Source organism: Tiliqua scincoides, chromosome 2 (genome assembly GCF_035046505.1).
Source record: "Tiliqua scincoides isolate rTilSci1 chromosome 2, rTilSci1.hap2, whole genome shotgun sequence".
Taxonomy (NCBI): Eukaryota; Metazoa; Chordata; class Lepidosauria; order Squamata; family Scincidae; genus Tiliqua; species Tiliqua scincoides.
The window spans coordinates 213,554,110-213,561,641 of record NC_089822.1 but is presented as its reverse complement, the minus strand read 5'-3'; positions in this window follow the sequence as shown (position 1 = coordinate 213,561,641).

Sequence of the window (7,532 nt, the reverse complement as noted above, 5' to 3'; positions counted from 1 at the left end):
TGGTTTTAGAAGTAGGCTGCCTCAAAATGCCAGATGCAAGGGGGTGGCAACAGGATGCAGGTCTCTTGTGGTCTTGTGTGCCCCCGAGGCTGTGAGATACAGGAGGCTGGGCTAGATGGGCCTATAGCCAGATCCAGCAGAGCTCTTCTTATGTAGGTTCACAGACACCAAGCTTCTGGAGTGTGAACAGGGGGACCGGATGTCATAACTGCAAAAGAGGACCAGGCACCCAAAAATGTAAGACATCCAAGAAGAATTTAGGACATGACAAAATAAAAGCTAAAAACACTCGTATGTTGATTTCATGTGGTTAATTTAAGCACTATTACTTATTATGAAATTTAAAACTATATTACATATAATTTATGAATTATAAAAAGGCTGCCTACAGAGGCCAGCCCACAGGGAAAGGAGGACATTTAAGTTCTTTTCCAGGACACGAAGCTAAAAAGCGGATGTGTCTTGGAAAAAGAGGATGCCTGGTCAGCCTGAGCATGAGCTGTTATCTTTCTTCATGCTGGAAATTTTAAAAATCGGATCCCCGTCTCGCCTCCATTGTAACTCATGTGAACTTTGTAACAGCTGCTAGGTTTGGTGTGCAGCCCAGATTCACCTGTTATTTTGTATGCATGCACACATTTTCCGGAATGACTGCAGACCTGTTCAGGTGTTAATATACTTAGCATTTATATGCAGTAGTGCTTTCAGAAGTGTGCAAATCACTTCCCATTTAAAATCTTGATATTGTCCTTACAACAACCTGAGTAAGTATTATTAGTCCTGTATTGTAGCTGGCAAGCTGAGCTCTTCAGGAGTTCACAGAGTAAATGAGATTCAATCAAAGAAGTCCAGATTCACAGCTCTGGGCGAATCCTATCAAACTTCCCAGCATCAATGCAGTCCTGAGGTTAGACAATGTTTGTTTCCTTACCTTGAGTAGGCCTGTGAGGATAGGATGCACCCATAGGGATGCACCCACCCCCATAGGATGCAAGCCACAGACCACGCATTGGTGCTGGACAGTTGGATAAGATTGGGCCCTCAGTTTGTTATCCACTATGCTACTCAACCCAACATGAGAGGAATTGGGAGCATGTCAGCTGGCTTTGTCTGTGCCAATGTGCTACAGCCATGCCCACTGTTTGCCCCACAGTCCGTACTTGTCTTTACAGACAAACACTGAACCTGGGGAAAGTTTCTGACTGCATTCAGGTTGCCCAGATTCTGGAACGTGGGGAAAAATTTATCCTGGCTTCAGTATTTGTGCAAGCAGAGAAGCACTGCAGACACCAACCCATCCAGTCAGTCTTCTGCTGCCACCAGTTCCTATCATTGCAAAGCTGTGAAGGATCTCACTGCAAGGGCTTGAAAAATCAGGGATGCTCCCTTTCACATTCTCAACCCTGGATCTGAGAACCCAAGATAACCTGACTCTCTGCCAGAACGTAGCACAGGATTGAAGTAGAGACAGTGCAGCTCTTCAAACAAAGCTGGATTCATTTACCAAGGACACTTCTATAGAAATCCTTCTCTCACATAGTTCAGCAACGCAGTTCAGCAGTGATACAGCTCAGTGATTTGATGCATTGATACAACTCCAAATTTCAGTTTCAGCTGCAACTTCCCACACAGAAAGCTGGCTAGATGGGCCTTTGCCTGATCCTACAGATCTTATATTCTTATTCAGGTTCATACAAAGATTTTTCCCATGTGACAAGACTGTCCACCAAACATTACATGTACTAGCACTAATATCACATTGCACATCAGACACAAGATTTTCCCATTGTCTGTAAAAAAACCCAGACAAGTATATGCAGGATAAATTTTAGTTACTCCAGTACATTTAGCACTTTAAGACCTGTCCTTTGCTGTCTCTGAAAACATTACATACACACTTGTTGTTGCTGGAAATAGACATATGTCAACAAAGTCAGTTTAGCTGACAGCACTTCACTGGCTTTTGTGATATGAGCTTACTTCCTCTACACTGCTAAAAGCCAACTTCAAGGTTAATTCTTTGATAGTTCTGTGGCAAGAAGGTCAATGATGAGGTGCAGGGCTGGCCCATAGATTAAGTGAACGATGAGGCTCATGTTGAGCTCATGGTGGGGAGCCACAAACAGACTCAGCATGCCTTCAATCCTGAGTCTGCTAACACTGCCTCCTTCCAGCTTACTGTTCTGATCCATTTCTCAATTTCTTTTAGTGAATGGGAAGCAGATCAGGAGCAGTGATCCACTTTGCTATCTTACTCACCTCAGTCCTTCCTCATGCAGTTCCTTTAAATAAATGGGAAGAGCAAGACATGTTGGGAGTGACCAGTGGGTTGTTGTTGCTGCTGCTGCTGCATGCCCCCTCCAAACTCACATGAATCTGCTTCCCTACCACCTTCCTCACATGGTCCCTTTAAATAAAACAAGAAGTATGGAATGTGTTGAGATCACTCCCAGTGTGTCCTGCATTGTCTGTTTTATTCAAAGGGACTGTGCAATGAAGGTGGTAGGGATGCAGATTTCATCTTTCCCTTTTGTTTTTGTCTTTTTGGCAGCAGTACTTCCACCACTGCCACCACCCTGCCACTTGGAGATAAGGGGATAGGGGTGGATGAGGAGATGGTAGTGGCAAGAGGTGTTGGTAAATTTTCTGGACCTCAGGTGTAACCTGCCTTGAGGCCAGTCCTCATTAGATGCATAATTCATTATTGTTGTTCTTGCACTAGCATTATCTGGAATGTAATTTTTCCAAAGTATCATGAAGAGGTTTTTCAGTGGATCCTAGAAACCATTCATTTCTCAGGCAGCATCCATATGTGGCCATGATGACAGTCACATAGCCACAGGATAATGAAAATAACAATCGCTTATCCAAGGGAAGAATTACACATGTTTGAGGTATAAAAACATAGCACATACTGTCTTGGAAAAATCTCAGACCCCCCCCCCCCCCAACAGAAACAACCCTGAGGAAAGATGTCAAGGCTGTGTGCAACAGATGGCGACAGTTGCATGTATTAGGCTACAACAGATGGACTAATAATGACCCCTTTGCTGAACAGGGGTTTTAATTTTGCAGCATTATATCCAAACGCCCACTGTATCCATTGCATGATATCCATCCTTTGCATGAAAAGGATTTGAAGATCAGATGTAGGTTTTGGAGATCTATCATTGGGTTATACCAGTGCAATCACATACACATGCCTTTCATCAAAATACAGGCATATTTTAAGTCCCAGTATTTAAAAATGGATAAAATGATAACTATTAAAACCCCCAATATAATGAGACAAAAAAAATTGATATCTGGAGCAGGGGTGGCATTGCAGGTGGTCTGTATGGGGTACCGGCAGATGGTTCACACCCATCAGAAGGCTGACCAGCCAGGCTGACCCATGCACCTTCAGTAGCACCCAAAGTGCCATCAGGGAATGGATGGAGAGTGCTGTGGAGAAGTATGTACAGGGACGGATCATACAGGACTTTGCCTTGGGGCCCCAGCAACCTGGTTCCTGCACTGACTCAGGCCACAATCCTATCCACACTTGCCTGGGAGTAAGCCCCACTGACTATAATGGGACTTACTTCTGAACAGACATACATAGGATTGGCTCTTAGTGTATTCAAATCAATTGATATGCCCCAAACTTTTTTTAAAGGGACAAAGGTATGGAAAGGTCTGCCCTGTATTGGTGAGATATAAAGCCAGCTGTCCCTGCCACCACATTCAAATGGTCATCAAGACCCACATGTTTATCTGAACTGTTTCTGAGAAAGAGGAAGGGGAGAGAAAGAGAGTCACTTTCAGTTGGCTGTAGAAACCCTTGGGTTTCCGTGTGGTTTCTGTTTGGTTACAAGGCAACCACTAATGCTCTGTCCTCATGGTTCTGTCAAAGAAAGAGGCCAAATATCTACCCGTAGTCCAGGAGCTAAGTCTGGCTGTGGCCATCAGAGGTAAGGAGCTGCTCCACATGTCAAGGTACTTTTATATACTGTACCAAGACTGAATCACCAGGCAGATAAAGTAATCTGGAAAAGAATTCTCACTTTGAGGCCCCAGTATTCAGTCCCTGGTTTTTCCAGGCAGGTATGAGAAAGACTCCTGTTTGAAAACCAACAGCAGTGGTGTTCTCAGTATGGGGGTGGGGAACAGCACTAAGTTTTGCAGTGTGCTTCAATGTGCCGTGCAAGCTGCCCTTTCCCCTCACCACCAGTCATTGCTTTTGCCACCTGAAATGACTCTGATGGCAAGGGGAAGGGGTAGCTTGCACAGTCCATTGAGGTGCCCTGCAAAACACAGCACTGTGCTCCCCTCTGGGAATGCCACTGCCCAACAGAGTCCTGTTAGTCACTCCACACAAGGCTGAAGTAAATTGGGGTTCCCACTGAGGCAGCTGGGTACATTTGTGAGCCCTGCATCCTGCACCTTTATGGCTGTTCCACGGCTAATGATAAACAGTATTTTTTCTTGTTTAATTGACTGTGTGCAGAGCAGTGACCCGGGCACCAGATGGAGATCACCCCTGTGTGTTTGCTTTGCTGTGTGGCCAACATCCGGTGGAGTTATTGGATGCTAAGGGCACATTTTTATGTACATAGTTTTTCTCTTAATCATGCTTGCATTGAAAAGCTGGCATTCCATCAGTTTGGGAAAAGCCTGACTAACAGTTTGCTCTTTAGATTTCATTCAAACCACACCAGCTTTTATCTAAAATGTTGCGGTCTCTATGCATAAGTTGTAATTAATAGTCCACTTTCAAATCACCTGTGTAATCTGATCGTTGTCGCAATCAACAGAACTCTCTCATCGCAGGTGGTGCCCTACAAGTTACACCCCAGAAAACGCTACACTTTTCACACACAAAACTCAATTGTGTCAGACTTTGGCTTGTTTTTCTTTCATTCTGGGCAAATTCTGAGGCAACACCAATTCTCATTAAAGTGCTAGTAATATGAACTTCCAGTGGTTTTGGACACTTTACAAAACATCTAGTGGACAGTGTTTTGTTTTTATTAATACACAGTAATGCACTATTTATTGGAAAAATAAATTAAATTTGCTCTCTTTGCTTGAGAGAGGGGTTGGGGAATAAAAAAAAACCAGGACTGGCTTTACTGTTAGGTCATTTTAGGCTGCAGATTTTGATTTTTAAAGGACAGCAAAATGTCAGTCGTTTAAGCTGCAAAACATATTTATTAACAAGCAACTCTTATTGAATACAGGGGAACTTGGATCGCATTAGCACACACAAGACTGCACCGCATATTATTGTTGTAATACACTGGGAGAGGTGAGACTTTTTTTTTTTGCCTTTGGCACCACGATTAACATTTTGTTTATTTATTTTGGGATTTCTGGCTTGCCAGATGGCACCACAGAGTGTTCAGTGAGATTTACAACATAATATCAAAGACAACAACAAATACCACTATAAGACATAATATTAAAAAATAAAAAAACCCAAAATTTAAAAGAGCCAGTGTAAAAACAGCATTTTAGCAGTACATAAAACAGATTCAGGGTGCAATCCAAAGTGTACCCTAGGCCAGCGCAAGTCCTGTGTGCTGGCCTCTGAGAATCACAAAAGTGCCGTAAGGCACTTTTGCACCATCGCGGGAGGAGGTAGGCCGGTGCACGAATGTGCGCTGGTCTCCTGGGGCCAAATCAGGTCCCACTGTGCCAGCAGACAGGTAAGTATGTGCCGGCTGGCCTCAGCCAGCGTGGGGTTTTGGGGGTTCTGGGGGAAGGTGAAATGGGGCTGTTCTGGGGCAAAGGGAAAGTGGGCAGCAAGTGGTCCTGTGGATGGACAGGGCCTGGGACGGGGTGGAGCCAGGACCCGGCACTTAGGTTGGATCCTAACTCCCTTCCTGGGCAGCCCAGCCTTGTGCCTAGGCTGCTCAGATCTGTGCCACCGAGTAGATCTCTGATCTACTTGCAGATCCAAGTAGCTCCATTTGGGCTGCTGCCACATTATTGGGCAGAAGGGGAATTAATTCTCCTTGCCCTGGGTTGTGTGCAGCCAGGCCCAACCCTCCGCTAGATACAGTGCAGGCCAACTGGTCTGCTTGTTCCAGGACAGGATAGGATTGGGCTGCCAGATTATTAACATTAATCTTTCCTGTTGAACACTTGCTGGAATTTAAAAAAAAAAAAGTGTTATCAGTTTCCTAAAAACATAAACAAAATTACGTAAGCAGTGTTGCCGTTCTAGTGATAGTGCCACTGCTGAAAAGGCCCTGTACCTCATCCCCATCAATAGGGACAAATGTGGGAAAAGAAGGGATTCAGAGCAGGTTTCAGCTGGGGATTTCAGAGCATAGATACTCATATGGATAAAAATTCCCCCATTCCTGCAATGATCTAGACCAGAGGTTCTCAAACTTTTCCGTCTCTGGAGCACTTTATACTCCTAAATGGAGACTTGGGGAGCCCCATCAGCACATCCATGGAATCTCAGGGAGCCCCATGGTATCAGCGCATGTGCAAAGTAATATGGCACCAAGCCTAACGTAGAATACTGGCAAAGAGCCAGAACAGGAGGGGCATGAGGAAGGAGTGACAAAAGCAGGGGAGGAGGGATGGATGGATGGATGAGTAAACCAGGCAAGGTCAAGTGGTAGCCACTTATAGTGGATGGAGCCCTGAAGTGGAGCCTCTGAAAGGGTCTCAGGGAGCACCAGGGCTCCTAGGAGCACACTTTGAGAAATGCTGATCTAGACTAGGGCAATTGGAAGCTTTGAAGATCACAATTAACACTTTGATTGGTGCTCAGGAATGAATTGGAAGCCAATGCAGTTGTTTCAGCAGAGGAGTTATATCTGTCAATTGGTGCGTTCTCACCAATGCATGCTGCTGTATTTTGAATTAAATTGATCCTGGACCATCTCTGAGAACATAAAATAAAATAAATTTAAAAATGAAATAAAATAAAATCCTACTGCATTAACCTCTTCTACGGGTCTGCCTTTACAGCTCCCCAGTAAAGAGCACAACATACTGCTCTTGCAAGTATGTTGTGGCTACCACAGCCCCCTTATCCACTGGGCCAGTAGGGAGACACTGTGAAAAAAAACAACGAAAGAAAGCCCAATTGCCAGCTGCAGAACCAACCAAATGCAATATTATTTCCTGCTATCAATGCGTATGTTGCTCTTTAAATAATCATGCAATTATTGGTGGAGCCACTAGATGTCCATCTTTCAGTAAGTTTCACCAGTGGCAGCCTTTCCTTTCAGAGCAGTTACAAGCAAATGTTTGACAGCCTGTTGAAAATGTCAATATAAGGTGAGGCATGCCAAGTTATATATTAACAAATGGCATTAAATATCGCACAAAAGTCCAGGAATAGCTTCCATTTCATTGTATTTGTAAAACCAGCAACATCAGAAGAATGTTTGACTCTTGGGACCGGTTCACACTACTGCAGTTTTACTGCAGGCCAGTGTCAATTTCAATCACGAACCCAAGTTGCTGTGTCCTTTCTGTGCCACTTCTCTGCCACTTATCATCCTCACGCAGAATGTATAGGGATT